At 35.6% G+C, this 21,049-nt stretch overlaps 1 long non-coding RNA gene across 2 annotated transcripts in view; it reads left to right on the top strand.

The window, feature by feature from the left end:
• LOC307186845 overlaps positions 1-21,049 on the top strand; it is a 294,281-nt gene that overhangs the window by 212,700 nt on the left and 60,532 nt on the right. For both annotated transcript variants that reach the window (XR_013828481.1, XR_013828482.1), the window contains one exon: positions 16,260-16,337. This is a non-coding gene — a long non-coding RNA (uncharacterized lncRNA). The remainder of the gene's footprint in view (positions 1-16,259; positions 16,338-21,049) is intronic.

Below are 21,049 nucleotides of genomic sequence, written 5' to 3'. Positions count from 1 at the left end.
ACTAGAATAATAACACACATTGATTTTAGGTGTTTTATGAAAGAACTGTCTTTTATAATTGGGATTGCATTATTCAAGTCTATTAGTAAAAATTTTCTTATTAGCTCTAACTTGGCTGTACAGGTATAGAAAAAAATATGCATTCATGGACCACTTAGTAGGTACTCTACATACATTACCATATTTTCTTAATACAGACCCTGGGGGATAGATATTACTGTTAACCCCACTTGATAAAGAAACTGAGGTTCAGAGGGGTCATCATTTGCTCAAGGTCACTCAGCTTGCAAGCGGCCCAGCAGGCATTTAAACCTCTTTAACTGCTTGGCAAAGTTACTGTGTTTCTATTTTTTTAATTAACTTCAGTGAAGTGTAATTTACATGTGATGAATGATATGCACATTAAGTGTATAGTTCAATGAGTTTTGACAAGTAGATGCACCTGTAACAAGAAAGATGTAGAACATTTTCACTATTCCCAAGAGTTCCATTTGGTGCCAATATCCCACCCTTTTTACCTCTGACAATCACTAATCTGCTCTCTATCTCTAGAAATATTTTTTCATTTTACTGCACATGTGTTCTGTTTAACAAGACAGTTTTACACACAATGCCGAATGTGCATTTCTTCATTCTTTGTGGTAGTTTGAAATGATACAGTCCTTCTTTTAATATCTGTTAATATTGCCAAATCTAAGTTTTAAACAGATGTATGGCAATTAATTAAGGCTTAATGGCAACAAGGAGTGGAAGAAAAGAGCCTATACATTTCTTTTGTAAAATTGACTGAATGAAAAATTAATTCAAGAAATAGTAAATGAGTTGAATATGGTCTTATGTGTACCAAAGTGGTGGTACCCGACTTCGAGGGGTGATCACTAGGTCCAGATAATCTGGACTTCAGAGTTGTGGGATCACCAGTCTTCTTTCTACCAGACATAGAACTTCCCATCTCCTTTACTCTCCTTCCTTTCTATCAGCTTCTCTGCTGCCTTCCTCATGGGGTACATGAGACTCACCAGACACCCTTAATCGTGGGCCATGAATCACTTGTTCTGACCTGCGATCCAGGAAGCAAATAAGAAAACCAAGTTGCTACAAGGCTTGATAATCCAGGATGAGATAGTTTTAGTCTTTTATTATATGATTGGTGTGGTTTAATTGAAAGAAAGAAATAATAACATAAATGGATGAAGTACTTTGGTAAACAGAAAAATTACAACATTCAGATATTCAAAGCAAATGTAGTTTTATTTTCTATGATTGATCTGATTTTCCTTTGAGAGCCTCATCTCTTTGAGCAGTGAAAGGGAAAACCAGACACTCTTTAAAATTCCTGGGCTATAATATTTCATCTCGTCTCTATCAAACTGTCTCTTCTGGTTGATTCTGTCTTTCTTGGGTAAGTCTTTTAGAAACGCTTTCTTTTTCCATGCATTTTGGAGACATTCTGTCTGGGTATAAATGAGCTTTCTTAGCTAGGTGGAGGTAGCAGAGAAGGAAGCCCAAAGCCACAATGTTTTCAGGAAAGTGTCTCTCCACAATTGATGTTCTTTTCTGTTCGGATCAGGTTTTGTCTCCTCTTTCCACAGTCTAATGGAGCACTTAGGTTTAGCTCTTACTTCCTCTTCTTTTCTGCATCACATCTTGCTTCTTCCCAGAGAACTTAGCCTCAAAACAGAATCCATTGCACACTGGGGAAGCGGTGCTAAGATCTAATTAGACCACTGGCTCCAGATCCCTGTGGAAGCTATAGAATTTGGAAATTCTTTTTATATTGCAACAATAGTAAAATTTTAAGGCTATTGTCTTGCTAAATACACTGCAATTCAAAACTTAGTCCTGATGTCCTTCTCTCTCTCTCACCCTTTTATTGTTGTTTTATTCTCTGATGTAGCAATACTAATCTTCCTTGAGGCAGAGAGAAGCAATTTGGAGGCAATATGAAGGATTAGACCCAGGAACATTAAAAAGAAAAAATCATATTAATAGACATTTAAATTTATTACCATTATTGTATTTATAAATGTCATGGGGAAAAAAAGAAAAAGAAGAGGAAAATATTATATCATTTCATAGTGTACCTTTCTTCAGGGTTGAAACTTCATAGCCAAGCATTCAGAATTTTCCATAAAATTATCCATTTTATAACACATGTTAAACACGTGCAAAAGACAACAGATTAATCATTGTTTCTCTAAACAACATCTACTTTTCTGTTTTCATATCTTTGCTCAAGCCATCTTCACTGCTCTTGATAAATACATCTGAAGCATTTTTCATTCATTTGGGTCCAACTCAAATCTCATCTCTGCCATGAAGTCAGGCAATATTGATAAATCTGTCTTGTACTCCTGCATAATTCTGTCATATATTATATCTCCATTATAACAGTTTCTCTTTTTCTGGTATGTATTAGAGATTCTTAATTGGCCTGTCTCCCACACTAAAGTGAGTGGCTGCAGGGCAGGAACTAAACAATTCACCCTGGTTTCACTTACAATACCAGCAAGGTGCCTCATACATTGTACATGATACGCGGTATGCAGTCATCCACATCTGTGATGTTGGTTGAATGCAACTGGAGGGGGAAAATGTTTTCTAATTATTTATTTCTTATAAAATTCAAAAGAAGTATGTCTGGCCTTTTGGAACTAAAAAGAATATAGAAATTCTACCTATAGTCTGTATGACACAGAGGCCTTCCAAAAAGACAGAGAATTTCTCATTTAAAAAAAAAAAAATGCGTTCCTAGCAACTAACAGATTGAAAGACTATTTGGAAATTTTACTTTAAAATCTCTACAGTTTTGGAGGCAGGATCAAGATGATAGAGTAGGAAGACGCTGAGCCCACCACCCCACATGAACACATCAAAGCTACAACTACAGGGCTTCTCTGGTGGCGCAGTGGTTGAGAGTCCGCCTGCCGTTGCAGGGGACACGGGTTCGTGCACCGGTCCAGGAAGATCCCACATGCCGCAGAGCGGCTGGGCCCGTGAGCCATGGCCGCTGAGCCTGCACGTCCGGAGCCTGTGCTCCGCAACGGGAGAGGCCACAGCAGTGAGAGGCCCGCATACCGCAAAAAAAAAAAAATGCTACAACTACATATAGAGCAACTGTCACAAAGAATGATCTGAAGACTAGCAGCACAGCTCTTCTACAACCAAGGCTATAAAGGAAACCACATGGAGTCTGGTAGGAGGAGAGGGGAAGCAATCTAGTTGGGACCTGCACCCACAGTGGGTGACCCAAAGGAGGACAAGATCCTACAGACTCCAGGATCCTCCCTAGAAAGTGAGGGGTTAAGCCACAGATTAGGCACTCCATCTCTGGTGTCTGATACCAGGAGACACACCCCCTTAGCTGGTTTGAAAACCAGCGGGGCTTTCCAGAGGGCTGTAGGAAACCAAGACTCCGCTCTGGAAGAGTGCACGCAGACTTGCTTACTCTCAGTCCCAGTGCAAACACAATAGATTGAAAACTGCCTGGTGCTCTGGCTGGCCTGACAGAACTTCCCCAGCAGCCCCCTCACCCCCCCACCCCCCTGCCAGAGCACACCAGGCTCCTGCTCCAGCTCCTCTTGCCCTAGTGCTGTTCCCTGCTAAGGCAGAAGCCACCATTGCCAGCACAAGTGTGTTCACTGGGGAAGGAGAAAAGCCTGTCCAACCCTGGCCCTGCCTCTAACCAAGGCAGACACTGCCATTGCTGTAGCACTCACACAACAGAGAAGGAGCAGGACCAACTCAGTAGTGCAGCTCTAAATCTTCTGGCCCCAACCTCTCCTCTAATTAAGGCACACACACTGGGGAAAAGTGGAACCACCTCAGAAGTGCAGCCCTAAGCCTTCAGGTCCTGGCCACACCCCCAACCAAGGGAAGAGACTTCCATCACACCAGGGAGACGCCCAACACCCTCAGGGCTTCTGCTCCAGGTCTGCAGGCTATGGCCCTTCCCCTGTAGGGTGGCAACCACCATTAAGCATAAGAGAAAACTCCAGCTGACACCTGGCTCTGTCTCTAACCCCTCCAACTTCAGCCCTACCTCTCACTAATGTGGTGGCTACCAGTGCACCCTGGGTGAAGTAGCCTGTGCTCACTTCAGATCCAGCTCTCCAACCAAAGCCACTGGGCATATGCAGACTGTATAGGGATGGTCCCACACAGGACATGCCCTCGAGATAGGTAACTGTTTCACCTAATTGTATAGACACAAATAGAGAAAGTTAAACAAAATGAGAACTCAGAGGAATATGTTTCAAAAAAGAACAAGAAGGGGGCTTCCCTGGTGGCACAGTGGTTGAGAGTCCACCTGCCGATGCAGGGGACACGGGTTCATGCCCTGGTCCAGGAAGATCCTACATGCTGCGGAGCGGCTAGGCCCGTGAGCCATGGCCACTGAGCCTGCACGTCCAGAACCTGTGCTCTGCAACGGGAGAGGCCACAACAGTGAGAGGTCTGCGTACCGCAAAAAAAAAAAAAAAAATAACAAGATAAAACCTCAGAAAAAACCCTAATGAAACAGAGATAAACTATTTACCTGATAAAGAGTTCAAAGCAATAGTAATAAAAATGCTAAGTGAACTTAGGAAAAGAATAGATGAACACAGTGAGAAATTCAATGAAAACTAGAAAAAAAATTTTTTTTTTAATCAGAGCTAAAGAATACAATAACTGAAAATTTTAAATACCCTAGAAGGAATTAATAACAGATTAGGTGATACAGAAGAATACATAAGTGACCTGTAATATAGAATAGTGGAAATCACCATATCAGAACAGCAAAAAGGGAAAAAAAAATTAATGAGGATAGTTTAAAGGAACTCTGGTCCTCTGGGTCAACATCAAGCATAATAACATTTGCATTATAAGGTTCCAGAAAGAAAAGAGAGAGAGAAAAAGGTAGAAAATGTGTTTGATGAAATTATGGCTGAAAACTTCCCTAACCTGGAGAAGGAAACAGATATCCAGGTTTAGGAAGCACAGAGTCTCAAACAAGATGAACCCAAAGAGGCCCACACCAAGACATATTATAATTAAAATAGCAGAAGTTAAAGAAAAAGAGAGAATTTTAAAGGCAGCAAGGGAACAACAAGTAGTCACATACAAGGGAACCACCATAAGGCTATCAGCTGATTTTTCAGCTGGAACTTTGCAGGCCAGAAGAGAGTGGCATGATACATTTAAAGTGCTGAAAGGGGAAAACCTGTGAACTAGGATAATCTACCCATCAAGGTTATTATTCAGAAATGTAGGAGAGATAAAGAGTTCCCCAGACAAGCAAAAACTAAAAGAGTTCATCACCACTAACCAACCTTACAAGAAATGTTAAAGGATCTTCGTTCAATTAAAAAAAAAAAAAAAGTCTGTAACAAGAAATAAGAAAATACAGGTAGGAAAAAAATCCCACTGTTAAAGGAAAATATATAGTAAAGGCAGTGGATCAACCACTTAAATAAGCTAGTACAAAGGATAAAGGACACAAACTGTAAAATCAACTCTAATTACAACAATTAAGGGATAAACATAAAGATGTGAAATAGGACATCAAAAATACAAAATGTGGGGGGAGTAAAAAATGCAGATATCTTAGAGTGTGTTTGAACTTAAATGACTGAGTTTAAAACAAGTAAATATAGTTAAAAGCAACATATATGAACTCCATGGTAACTACAAATCAAAAACCTACAAAGATACACAAAAATAAGGGAGAAAGGAACACAAATATAACACTAAAGAAAATCATCAAACCACATGGGAAGAGACTAAAAGTAGAAGAAAATAACAGAGAAGACCCACAAAAACAACCATAAAACCAGTGACAAAATGGCAATAAGCACATAACTATCAATAGTCACTTTAAACGTCAATGGACTAAACGCTGCGATCAAAAGATATATGGTGGCTGATTGGATATAAAAACAAGATCCATATATATGCTGTCTACAAGAGACTCACTTCAGAGCTAAAGATACACACAAACTGAAAGTGAGGAGATGAAAAAACATATCCTATGCAAATGAAAGTAAAAAGAAAACTGGTAGCAATACTCGTATCAGACAAAGTAGACTTTAAAACAAAGTCTATAACAAAAGATAAAGAAGGGCATTATATAATGATAAAGGGATCAATATAAGAAGAGGATATAACATTCATTAACATATATGCACCTATATAGAAGCACCTAAATATATAAAGCGAATATTAACAAACAAAAGAAGAAATTGACTGTAATATAATAATAGTAGGGAACTTTAACATCCCATTTACATCAGTGGATAGATCATCCAATGAGGCAGAAAATCAATATGAAAACAGTGGCCTTAAATGAGATATCTAAATGAGATATACTAATATATCTATAGGACATTCCATTCAAAAACAGCAGAATACACATTCTTTTCCAGTGTCATGGAATGTCCTCCAGGATTGATTGCATGCTAGGCCACAACACAAGTCTCAATAAATATAAGAAGAATGCAATTATATCAAACATATTTTCTCATCATAATGGTATGAAATTAGAAATCAATTATGGGAATAAAAATGGAAAAAAAAACCATATGGAGACTAAACAACATGCTACTAAAAACCCAATGGGGCAATGAATAAATCAAAGAGGAAAACAGAAAATACCTTGAGACAAATGAAAATAAAAATGCAAATTTTCAAACTCTATGTGATACAGCAAAAGCATTTCTTAATGCTTTTACAGGGAAATTTATAGTGATAAGGTCTACCTCAAGAAACAAAAGAAATATCAAATAAATAACCTAACCTATCATCTAAAAGAATTAGGAAAAAAAGAACAAATGAAGCCCAAAGTCAGTAGAAGGAAGGAAATAGCAAAGATCAGAGCAGAAATGAGACCAAAAAATAAAAATAAAAAAGATCAGTGAAACCAAGAGCTGGCTTTTTGAAAAGATAAACCAAATTGATAAACCTTTAGCCAAGCTCATTAAGAAAAGAAGAGAGAACTCAAATAAAATTAGAAATGAAAGAGGAAAAGCTACAGCCAATGTCAAAGAATCATAAATAATCATAAGAGAATACTACCAATAACAAACAAATAGGATTACCTAAAAATATGGACAAATTCCTAGAAACATACAATCTTCCAAGACTGATAAGGAAGAAGTAATCTGAACAGACTGATTACTAGTATTGAAAGTGAATCAGTAACCAAAATCTCCCAACAAACAAAAGTCCAGAACCAGATCACTTCACAGAGGAATTCTACCAAACATTTAAAGAAGAGTTAATACCTATCCTTGTCAAAATATTCCAAAAAACTGGAGAGGAGGGAATGCTCCCAAACTCATTCTATGAGGCCAACATTACCCTGATTCCAAAATCAGACAAAGACACTATTTTAAAAAAAGAAAGTTAAAAGCCAACATTCCTGATGAGCATAAATGCAAAAAATCCTCAACAAAATATTAGCAAACCAAATTCAACAATACATAAAAAGGATCATACAGCATGATCGAGTGGGATTTATTCCAGGGATGCAAGGATGGTTCAATATCTACAAATCAATCAGTGTGATGCACTGCATTAAGAAAATGAAGGATAAAAATCACATGATCATCTCAGTAGATGCAGAAAAAAACGTTTAACAAAGTTCAACATCCGTTTGTGATTAAAAACTCTCCACAAACCTTGTATAGAGGAAACATATTTTAACAAAAGAAAGACCACTTACAATAAAACCACAGTTAACATCATACTCAATAGTGAAACGCTGAAAGCTTTACCTCTAAGATCAGGAATGAGACAAGGATGACCACTGTCACCACTTCTATTTAACATAGTATCAGAAGTCCTAGCCACATCAAACAGACAAGAAAAAGAAATAAAAGGCATCCAAATTGGAAGGAAAGGAGTAAAACCATCACTATTTGCAGATGACATGATACTATATATAGAAAACACTAAAGCTGCCACCAAAAGACTATTAAAACTAATAAATGAATTCAGTAAATTTGAAAGATACAAGATTAATATACAAAATCTATTGTTTCTCTATCCACTAATAATGAACTATCAGAAGGAGAAAGCAAGAAAACAATCTCATTTACAACTGCATCAGAGAATAAAATATCTAGAAATAAATTTAACCAAGGAAGTGAAAGACCTATACTCTGAAAACTATAAGATATTGATGAATAAAATTGAAGATTATACAAAGAAATGGAAAGATATCCTGTGTTCATGGACTGAAGAATATTGTTAAAATGTCTATACTACCCAAAGCAATCTATAGATTTAATGTAATCCCTATCTAAATACCTATGACATTTTTCACAGAACTAGGACAAATAGTGCTAAAATTTGTATTGAACCACACACAAAAAAGTGAAAGCAAAAAAGAACACAGCTTGAGGTATTACATTTCCTGATTTCAGATTATACAACAAAGATACAGTAATCAAAACAGTATGATACTGGCACAAAAATAGACACAAAAATCAATGGAACAGAATAGACAGCCCAGATGAATTTGTGGTCAACTAATCTATGACAAAGGAGGCAAGAATATACAATGGGGAAAGACAGTCTTTTCAATAGGTGGTGTTAGGAAAACTGGACAGCTACATGTAAAAGAATAAGATTAGAAAACTTCATCACACCATAAACACAAATAAACTCAAAATGGATTAAAGACCTGAAACCATAAAACTCCTGGAAGAAGACACAGGCAGTATGCTCTTTGACATAGGTCTTTGCAATATCTTTTTGGATATATCTCCTCAGGCAAGGAAAACAAAAGCAAAAATAAACAAATGAGACCTAATCAAACTTAAAAGCATTTCACAGTGAAGGAAACCTAACCTACTGAATGAAAGAAGATATTTGCAAATGATATATCTGATAAGGGATTAATATTCAAAGTATGTAAATAACTTATATACTTCAATATCAAAACTAGATAAATAATCTGATTAAATAATGCTCAGAGGGCCTGAATAGATATTTTTCCAAAGAAGGCATGCAGATTGCCAATAGGCACATGAAAAGATGCTCAACATCACTAATCATCAGGGAAATGCAAACCAAAACCACGATGAGATATCACCTCACACCTGTCAGAATGGTTATGATCAAAAAAAGAAGAAATAACAAGTGTTGGCAAGGATGTGGAGAAAGGGAACCCTACTACACTGTGGGTAGGATTGTAATTTGGTGCAGCCACTATGGAAAAATTATGGCAGTTCCTCAAAAAATTAAAAATAGAGCTACCATATGATCCAGCAACTCTACTTCTGGGTATATATCTGAAGAAAACAAACAGTGGAATATTACTTAGCCAAAAAAAGAAAGAAATTTTGCCATTTCCAACAACATGGATGGACCTGAAGGGTGTTATGCTAAGTGAAATAAGTCAGACAGGAAAGACCTACTATCAATATATGTTTTCACTTATATGTGGAATCTAAAAAAAAATTTTAATGAATATAACAAAATAGAAACAGAATATAGAGAATCACAGATATAGAGAAAAACTAGTGGTTACCAGAGGGAGGTGGTGTGGGCAAGATAGGGGAAAGAGACTAATATGTACAAACTACTAGGTATAAAATAAATAAGATACAAGGATGTTAACAGCCAATATTTATAATAACTTTAAATGGAGTACAATCTACAAAATGTCAAATAACTGTTGTATACCTGAAACCAATATAATACTATAAGTCAACTTCACTTTAATTTTTAAAACTCTACATTTTTTACAAGTAATAATGCATTTTCTTAATCCACTTAGAAAATTACATGAAATTAGGTAGTTAGATCTCAAGATCCAATTATTGAAACAATATAGATTATTTATTGTGATTTCAGAAGATCAATTACAATATTTATTGGGTCAAGAATAATAATTCAAGAAAAATTAAAAGTAAAAAATTAACATACTAATTTATGCCTTAAAAAGTGCAACTTAAAATATATTGACATATTTAAAGTGTGGGAAGGCAAGAGAAGAAACTATTTTTTACAAGAAGATAATTAGGAATAACTCAAATAGCCAAAAATTGTGTGATGAATTAGACAGAAAGTAATGGCAACAAATTTTGGTAGTTAGATGAAAGTAGAGAAAATATGCTGAACAGAGCACATCATCATCAAGAAATACACTGACATTAATGATAAGTTGGCATAGTGATAGCCAGCATGACTGAATGTGCCCAACCTCCACAGATCTATAGATAAAACATACAGAAAGTAAAACATGGATTGTAAGAAATTCTGAAGAGGAACAAAAAATAGCTCTGAAGTCATAAAAGTGTTAAAAAGTAATCTCAAATAAAAAGAAAAACACAATTTTGTTATAAAAGAAATGCTTTTTCAAGTGGTAATGCACATTTGCCGTATCACCCACGAACATTGTCATTACCTATTACACGATCTCTCCAAAGCAGCATATGGAAAACTGTTCAGCATCAGACCATTTAGCAAGAAATGCTCTCTCTGATAGCAGTGCCCAGGGACATGTTGCTGATGGATATAATCAATCACAAAGTCTTCTATTCCCAATGTCATGCTTCATCCAATCACTAAATATTATCTGTACTTTTCTTTATGTGCAAGAAAGACTTCATTCTAATTTCCATATTCTAGAAGACTGAGTCATAAAACTTGCTCTTAAGAGACCACAATCCACACTAGAAGAATATCGATACTTCTACTCTAGGAGGAAAAGAAGTTAAGTGCCACCAGAATTTCTTTCAGGATTTCATAGAAGAGAGATTATTAAATATTCTAGCTCAGTGCCTTGTATACTATCAATGTTTGTCAAATGGATAAATAAATGAATGAATTATAAATCCAAGAATGTACCTGAGTTTCATGTAAATGTATTTGAGATTTTTTAGCCTATATTATGTCTAGAGCACAAGATTTTTTTTTTAATTGGCGTATAGTTGTTTTACATTGTTGTATTAGTTTCTGTTGTACAGTGAAGTGGAGTTCCCTGTGCCATACAACAGGTTCTCATTCATACATATTAGTGTATATATGTTAGTCCCAATCTCCCAGTTCATCCCACCTCCCCTTCCCCCCTTGGTGTCCATACGTTTGTTCTCTACATCTGTGTCTCTATTTCTGCCTTGCGAACTGGTTCATCTGTACCATTTTTCTAGATTCCACAAATATGTGTTAATATACGATATTTGTTTTTCTCTTTCTGACTTCATTCTGTATGACAGTCTCTAGGTACATCCACATGTCTACAAATGACCCAATTTCGTTCCTTTCTATGGCTGAGTAATATTCCATTGTGTGTATGTACCACATCTTCTTTATCCATTCGTCTGTCGGTGGGCATTTAGATTGCTTCCATGACCTGGCTATTGTAAACAGTAAAGCACAAGATTTAGAGTTAGCTCTACATTATGTACATATATGTGCATAAAAATGATGTCATGCAAACTTTTAAGAGTAACACTGCTTTTATGATGCTTGGGCTAATTACTAAATGTAAGCATCACATGTGTGATTTCATGCACTTTGATCACATGTTATCTTAGTTTTAATTACTTAAGACTTTAAATGTCATAATTTTCCCTTTTTTTTTCTTCAAAGATTCTCCTATCTCCTGGTTGTCCTCCCACCCTCTGGCCTCATGTTCTTGGTCTCTTTTGTGGCCTTCCCTTCTTCCATCTATGCCTTTTATTTTGTTCTTGCCAGGGTTCTGTCTTTGGGTTTTTACTCTCTTCATTGTACATTTTGCTCTAAGTGAAACATCCAACCCCATGGGTTCAGTGACCCGTCCTTGTACCATTTCCACATCTAGTTTCCCAGGTTAGGCATATTTCCTAAGCTGAAATCCATGCATCCAATTCTATACTGGAAGCTACACCTGGATGACATGACACACAGGCACCTCAGATGGACTAGTTCAATATCACTTCTCTGATTTTTCTATCTCATGCTTACTTCCTCACCATCACATCAGGATCCATTCTACACACCACTGAGAGACTGATCTTTGGAAAGCTAGTCTGAGTTTGTTACTTCCCAATTGAAAATAACTTAAAAAATAACGAGTATGTTACATGTTGGCATTTATGATCTGGGTCCTGACCTTTCTGCCCTCATCTTTGATAATACTTCTTATTCTCTATAAACCAACCATTAGTGAACTTTAAGGTTTCTAGAATGCCTTCTTTGGGTTCATGCCATTACAAATGTTTCTTTCTCTTCCCTTTCTCTCTTCATCTGATTAATACCTACTCATACATTAAGTATTTCTCCTAGGATACCTTCTTCAGAAAGTCTGCCTTAACTATTGCAATCTTCTATATATGGGACCAGATTTAGTAGACAGATTGTAATCTTTGTTGTTGGTATAAGTGTTCAATTTAAGGCTTTGAAGACCTTTTTGGCTATTGGGAAAATTGAATGAAAAGATAATATGGATTAAAATGTTCATAGCTATATATATGTTAGTGGTTAAGAGCTACTGATCTAAAGACAGGAGTTTTAATCCTGTCAATTACCAGTTTGGTGACCTTAAGCAAGGACTTTTTTTTCTTTTTAACCTCTCAGTTTTCTGTTCTCTGAAGTGAATATAATTAACTGCTTCACTGGGGTTTTATCATATTAAATGAGATATTAAATGTAAAGCACATTACATCACATGGAAGTAGAAAATTATCCTAGAAAAGCCCTTCAAATCATCTAGTAAGTCCATTATATATAATTTTTAATATTTTTAAAAGGTATAGTCTGAAAAAAGATATAGTCTGTAGTCATTTATGAATAAAATGATATGGTATCTGTGATTTGCCTCAAAATAATCCAGTGAAGAGAAAAATCAGAGGTGTGATAAAGTAGATGAAATACGGTTATTTATGAGTTGCTAACGACTGAAGTTTGGCGATGGGTACCTGGAGCGTTCTTAACACAATAATGTCTATACAAGTATGATATTTTCCAGAATAAAGTTCTGTTTAAAAAGTATACTATTACTTGTAATACATATATACTTTATATTTCAGTGCCTAAGTATGCACAATTTCTTTTATCAGGATCAATTGAAATGTTGGCTTGCATGTAGGAATCCCACTGCATGAAAAGTATATATCTTTGACTGGAATCATTCTTTGTAAAATGAGAGGCTCACACTTTGAAAGGTGTGAGGGAGCTGAAATGATTAGGGGAGCAAGAGATTCAGGACTCCAATCTCATGTTTACTTCAAGGACATATGCCATTATTTCCTCTGGCTGGCAGATGTACCCAGAGTATTTAAATTACTTCTATGTCTTTTTTTCAACGAGCATAAACATTTGAATTCATGTAATATAAATGCATGTATGATATGACATCAGAGTATATGGTTATAGATAGCAGAATTGCATTTTTTCCATATTGGATTTGCAACTGCTCTAAATTTTATGCATGTGGTCCCTTATAAAATTAATGTAGAATTCATGTCAATTTTATAATCATTAAAGGGTAATTTTTCCATTTATAGTAAATACCTATGCAGCACTACATAAAGGAAGAAGATTTTTGGGACTTCCCTGGCATTCCAGTGGTTAGGACTCCACGCTTCCACTGCGGGGGGCATGGATTTGATCCCTGGTCAGGGAACTAAGATCCCGCATGCCACACGGTGTAGCCAAAAACAGAAAAAAAGAAAAAAGGAAGAAGAAGATTTTAATTGTGTATCAGGAATATGTAGTTTTAAGCTTGGTTTGGTTTCAAGTTTTCCTACCTGCCTGGCCATAAGCATATCACTTAAACCCTGAGCCTCAGTTTCTTGATCTGTCAAGTGGATGTCCTAATGTCTCATTTTCAGTGTTGCTTTCAGGAGTAAACAAAAGAGAGTGAGCTCTCCAATAACTGGTGCTGGGAAAACTGGACAGCTACACGTAAAAGAATGAAATTAGAACATTTTCTCACATGATATACAAAAATAAATGCAAAATAGATTAAAGACCTAAATGTAAGGCCAGAAACCATAAAAATTCTAGGAGAAAACTTAGGTGGTACACTCTTTGACGTAGGTCTTAGCAATATCTTTTTGCATATGTCTCCTCAAGCAAGGGAAACAAAAGCAAAAAATAAACGAATGGGAACTAATTAAACTCAAACCGCTTTTGCACTTCAAGGAAACCATCAACAAAACAAAAAGACAACCTACTGAATGAGAGAAATATTTGCAAATTATATGTCTGATAAGTGGTAATATCCAAAATATATAAAGAGCTCATACAACTCAATATCAAAAACAAAACTCCATTAAAAAATGGGCAGAGGATCTGAATAGACATTTTTCTAGAGAAGACATACAGATGGCCAACGGCCGCATGAAAAGATACTTGACATCAGTAATCATCAGGAAATGCAAATCAAAACCACAGTGAGATACCACTTCATATCTCTCAGAATGGCTATAGTCAAAAAGACAGGAAATAACAAGTGTTGGCAAGGATGTGGAGAAAGAGAACTCTACTACACTGATGGTGGGAATGTAAATTGGTGCAGCTATCTTGAAAAACAATACAGAGGTTCCTCAAATGAATGAATATAATAAAACAGAAACAAACTCACTAATACAGAGAACAAAGTGGGGAGAGGGGCAAAATAGAGGAAGAGGATTAAGAGGTACAAACTACTAGGTATAAAATAAATAAGATACAAGAATAGATTGTACAGCACAGGGAATATAGCCAATATTTTCTAATAACTTTAAATGAAGTATAATCATTAAAAATATCAAATCACTATCACCTGAAACTAATATAACATTGTAAGTCCCCTATATTTCAATTAAAAAAAAATAGAAAGAGGATGAGAAGAATTAATGTTTTGTGTACCTATCACGTGCTGGGCACTGTGCTAAATTCTATAACATAAGAAAAGATTCCTTCAGCAGTATATTATTTTCCTTTTTTTAACTTAAGAAAATTGGAGTTCAAGGAGAGTAAACAATGAGATAATCTATGTCAAAATACTGCTTTGGAATTAATGGATTTTAATATTCATATCTAAAGAATGTGATGACAGTTCTTTCATCTGATTTAAACCCACAAAATATTCTTTTGATGGTTTTTGTTTCTTGCAGGTTCTTTTCTTTCTGTGGTTTTTAATATTACATTGTGACAAATCTGTGAACTGACCATATTAAACTCTCAGAGGACAGTTTAAATACAGATTTTACAGTTAAATATAGTAAAAATTTATTTGAAAATTTGAGTTAATTGTGAGAATTAATTCACATGGCCTACATGTTATTTGTAAAATAAATAAATGAATGAATAAATGCATGAGTAAATATACCTATGAAGAGTCTGTAACGCTTCCGAGTCTTGAGTATATACACCTTTATTATTAAGAACTTTATACACATTTTACTTTTCAGAGTCAAAGTTATTTTTAAAGAAAAATTTATGTTCCGTGTAGTCTGCCTTTGTGAAATTTAGGAGGTCTTCGTGCTTGGGAATTTTAGTTAAAATAGGACATAAAGTTTTTTGAGTATTGAAGTGCCTATTGGAATGTGACAGTTCCCATTTAATATCTGTATTTATTTACACATGATGCCTTAATTTACATACATAGTGGTGTTCTTTGGGAGTTCTGTAGCTTTTGGCTTTAAGAATTGATGACTGTTTTTGCAAACGGAAGTCATATTCTGGATGCCAAAATAACTGAAATTACTGCCCAGGACTTCTGGAAATTGTTAAAATACTTTAAGGATGCTTTTCATTGTGTTTATGAAACCATGAATATTAAAATGGTAAAAATAAAATCTCACATAATTTAAAATTTTCAAAAAGTTTTCCTGCTTTGGTTTGCTCAGTCCTGGATCTTAGAAGCATTTTAGAACTTACACATATACACCACAATAAAGAGTAGAATTTAGCTTGAATAGAGCTTATGTTAACATTAAATCCCTAGATCATTTCTGACCTCAGGTATCTTCTTCTACTGACTCTTTATATGGATTCATCAGCATTCAGATTCCTGCTACTTGTTATCAACCATTTCTCACTACTATGTCCTGTTTAACTACTAACCTTCTCTATGCCCCTTGATCCAAGTATTGAAGCAAATCATTCTTTTTCATCAAGCAAAATATCTTAAAATGCTAGATTTTGCTAACGATCTAGGGAAAAAACACTTAAAATTGAATATCAGACCTCACGCATCCTAAATTTTCTCGATCTTTAATCTTTTTTTTTAACCCTTAATCTTGATTTGGAATTTTAAAAGTATCACAATGCTGAGTGCATCATTTCTCTTTCCCCAGCAGCAGAGGAAAGAAGATTTGTGAAATGACAGCTGTAATTTCTTTGACTTCCTTAGAAGAAAGCTTCAATTTAATTTAAAGGTACAATATAAATAATATTACTAGTGGTGATCAATGAGTTATTTATCTGTAATTTATATGTCTCTGAAGCCTCCCATGTCCTGAGGAGACTCTTTAGGGTTGCACTATTACTCACCTAAAGACAAATGTAATTATTTTTTCTTCTTCCTTTTCTTCCTCTTCCTCATTTTCTTCTTCTCTTCTTTCTTTTTAAAGCAACTTAATCCTAAAGCTATTAGATACAGCTGATAAGTGTCTTCACAGGTGCCATGGGTGGGGATGAGGAGTGCCCCAAAAAGGAGTGTTCTGGTTTGGGGTACCTAAGCCCAAGCAGGGTAAGGAGGGCACCTTTCCCTGAGAAGAGCCAAGCATAAGGTATCATAACTCAAGAAAGTAAAGCAGTGTTCCACGTAGGAGACAGTCTTGCATGAAAGGTCTAACAAGGTGAGGAGGGTATTTGTACAGAAGAAAAGAAGGCAGTGGTGCTGGAAGATTGATGATATAAAGGGAGATTGATCAACTAATTAATATATTTAAGATAATAGGAGTCAGCTTCCTCATTGTCACAGAAGGCAGTTTAAATACAGACAGGGAAAAAGTAGAATTAACCTGGTATGGGAATTAGTGATATCAATATGAAATAATGGTTTTCAATATGTAAAGAAAGACAAGAATAAGTATAGATATAAACGTGTGTATCACGTATATAGGTATTTTAAGCACATGTATATATGTGTGTAAATACATATACACACATATATACTCTAGTTCTGTCCACTGAGAGGTCTGGGAGTAGTGACACACTAATAGTCATGAGCACACCGCACATGCAGATCTAAATACCATTCTCCTCTAACAGGAAATAGGGCTTGTTGGAGAAAGGACTAATTTTTGGTCTAAGCCAGGGCAATAAAAGATATATGTAGACTATCCTTTTGGTCCAGAAAGTAAGGAAGTGCTCAAAGAATAATGAAGATATGTCAGAAGAGCACAATAGGAACCTTGAAGGGTATTTATTGACCAAACTAAGGAAAAGTTATGCTTTTGGCCAGTGAAACAAATAAAGAGTCCAGAAATACATACACATGGTGGATTGTTTTTAGACAATGACACAAGATAATTCAGTGTGGAAAGTATAACCTTCTCAATCAAGATGCCAGAACAATTTTATATATGCAAAAAAGGAAAAGAAAAAGAAAAAAAGAACCTCAACCCTTACTTCACACACTGTATTAAAAAGAAAATAATGCAAATGTACATAGACTTAAATGTAGGAGCAAAACCTATCAAACTTCTAGAAGAAAATATAAGAAACTGTCAGTGAACTTCAGTTTAGTGAAGATTTTTAAAATACAAAGCAAAGATTTTTAAAAATACAAAGCAAAACACAGTAATCATTTAAAATTTTTGAAAAAGTTGGACTTCATAAAAAATTTTCTTCAATGTTTTGAATAGAACTTTTATCTAGAATATATAAAGCACTCCTACAACAACATAATAATAAGACAACCCAAATGGGAAAAAATTGTGGACAGACATTTCACCAATGAAGATATATGGATGGTGAATGAAAACCATAAATAAAAACTACTACAAGATAACACTACACACTCAATAGAATAGCTAAAATTTTAAATACTGACCATACTGAAGTATCAGTGAGTTTCAGAAGCAACCAGAACTTTTATACACTTCTGGTAGAAACGCAAATTGGTACAGTTACTTTGGAAATGAGTTTGGTATATTTTTTAAAGTTAATGGGATCCAGCCATCTCACTCCTAGGTATTTACTCCCCCAAAATAAAAGCATATATCCATCCAAAGACCTGAATACAGATTTTCACAGCAGCTTTATTGGTAATTGCCTAAAACTGGGAACAACTCAAGTATCCATCAGCAGGTGAATGGATAGACAAATTGGGTATAGCCATATAATGGAGCACTGTTCAATAATAAAAAGTAACGAATTAACAAAATACCTGCTTAATTTCTTCTACTTGTACCATGCCTTCAAATAATTTGGTACTCCCTGCTAATAAAGTAATGGATTACTGATATATGCAACAAAATGGATAAATCTCAAAATTATTATGGTGAGTGAAAGAAGCCAGGCAAAGAAAGAATACATAATTTCACTCATACAAAATCCTAGTAAATACTAACTAATATCAAAGGATGCAATGAGAACACAATATTATTTCAGTGATGTTCCTACCAAAAATACATAATCAGATCCAATCATGGGAAACTATCAGACAAACCCAAACAGAGAGGTATTCTATTTTTTAAAAATCCTATAGTCTTCAAAAGTGCATCAAAAGACAAAGAGAGACCAAGGAACTATTTGAAAGACACTGAACTGGGTATATTTTCTATAAAGGCATTATTGAGACAATTTGGAAATTTGAATGGGTGTGAGGATTAGATTAGACTCAAGAATCTTAGGGTGGGGCTTCCCTGGTGGCGCAGTGGTTGAGAGTCCGCCTGCCGATGCAGGGGACACGGGTTCGTGCCCCGGTCCGGGAAGATCCCACATGCCGTGGAGCGGCTGTACCCGTGAGCCATGGCCGCTGAGCCTGCGCGTCTGGAGCCTGTGCTCCGCAACGGTAGAGGCCACAACAGTGAGGCCCGCGCACCGCAAAAAAAAAAAAAAAAAAAAAAAAAAAGAATCTTAGGGTGTCTTAGAACTATTAAAACAATTGACAATACTTGAATGGAATCTGATTAGATGTAATAATATGTCAAAAAATATTTCCTGGTTTTAATCTTGTAGTTGTGTTGAAAAATGTCCTGGTTTATAGGAAATGCTAAAGTATTAGGGGTGATGGGGCCATCAGGTTGGCCACTTACTTTCAAATGCTTCAGGAAAAATGAAATTGTTCTTTGTGCCATACTTGCTGTTTTCTATACATTTCAACAGATGGATAGATAGATATAGATATACAACAATTGTTTGTTATTTCTATACATTCTGTTCACTTTGATCCTATACAGCAATTCAAAGAGTCCTTTCATATAATTTTCAGATTCTTCTGGTAGAAATTCTCAGATTTCTACCATAATGCTCCTACTTGCTTCTCTCCAAGACTATATCTAGGTGTGTAAAAGGAGAAAGACTTAGGTAGTGTAACCACCAAATTAAAGTGTGCCCAGACAACAGACATCCTGAGTCGTCCTGAGAAAACAAGGGAGGATGGTCAATTTAGGTCTGTGATGTTGGAGAGTGATATCATTTCAGGCCTGTGTCCATCTTTTGTTCTCAAAGTCAGTGGCACTCTTCTGCAGCTTGCGGTTGTGCTGGCAGTAACAACTGGGCAACCCATAATCGGCTCTCTCTGAATCATTTCAGGGCCTCATGTTCTCTCCTCTATTTGGATCCTGCCCTACTTTGGCTTTCACAGGCATTACAGAAACTCCTGAGATCCGCCTGGCTATGACTCCCATTTGGACCAGTATCATGAGGTTCCTCCTAAAATGACTCAGCCCTGACAAGCTCCCCAGACAATTTCTACCCCCTAGGGGTTCTGCCCATGACACAAGAGAACATGGAGTGGTCCAGAAAGCTAAATATTGGGTCCTTCTCTGCTTTCTTCTTCTCACAAAATCTCTGGACTTTTGTTACATCAGTGAAGACGTAGTCTCTTTCTTTTGGACATCAGCCTCTTGGCTAAACTTTAATAACACACATGGGTATTTTCTCGGTGTTAAGGGAGAAGATCTACGATTTGATTATTGCACATGGTCTTTAATGTTGTTATATATGAACTAAAGGAATTTGGAAATTACTTCCTCTCAAAAAACCTCCCTTTTGTGATGTTTCAAAATCCTATTTTAAATGCCAGATGTTGAATATTAACCCTTGCTTTTTCACTGCAATCTTTCTGTAACAATCCTAATATGACTCTTCTCTTAAGCTGGTCTGAGAAAAGCACATTTCAGAAAGAAAAAAGAAAAAAACACAATAATATTTTTTCTTTCTTTTTTTAAATTAATTTTTATTGGAGTATATTTGCTTTACAATGTTGTGTTAGTTTCTGCTGTACAGCAAAGTGAATCAGCTCTATGTATACATATATCTGCCCTTTTTTGGATTTCCTTCCCATTCAGGTAGAAAACACAATAATATTTTTTCTAGTGTTTCTTTCATGATACATTTAAGTTACGTAACGTGGCTTGTGCCATGTAACTACTGGAAGTCCAGTAACCTCTTTTAACTTTCCAAGGATCCCAGGGATGTGTGAGGGATGGACATGCACTGTTGAGATTCATCTCATGTCTCTGAATAAACATTTCTGTTACTGATTCAATTATCAACCTTCCTTACCATCTTGTCTTCTAAATATTGTACTTTCTCTTCACTCCACCGCAAGCATTGGTCCTGACCATTCTCTTTCATTATGCAGAACATCTCATATGATTGTTGTGTGTAATAGATGCTTTCTGTACCTATCTGTAGTTCCATAGTTGCTCTCCTTCTAGCTTTCCAACACTTGTTTGGGAAACCCTTAGCCCTTCTAGCCCTTTTCCCACTGTATCCAAGAATTCAAAATCTTTGGGATTCTTGTTACTTTGTTATTCAAAGAAACTCCTCCCTCTTTTTGCATCAAAAATTTCCCAGTCAAAATGGATAACTAATAAGAACCTGCTATATAAAAAAATAAATAAAATTAAATTAAAAAAAAATTTCTCAATCAAACAGGCCCTCAAGACTTCCCTTACGTAACAACATGTCT

The sequence above is a fragment of the Stenella coeruleoalba genome, assembly GCF_951394435.1.
Source record: "Stenella coeruleoalba genome assembly, chromosome: 5".
Taxonomy (NCBI): domain Eukaryota; kingdom Metazoa; phylum Chordata; class Mammalia; order Artiodactyla; family Delphinidae; genus Stenella; species Stenella coeruleoalba.
The sequence above is the reverse complement of the archived record's forward strand: the minus strand, read 5'-3'. Positions and strand labels throughout refer to the sequence as shown.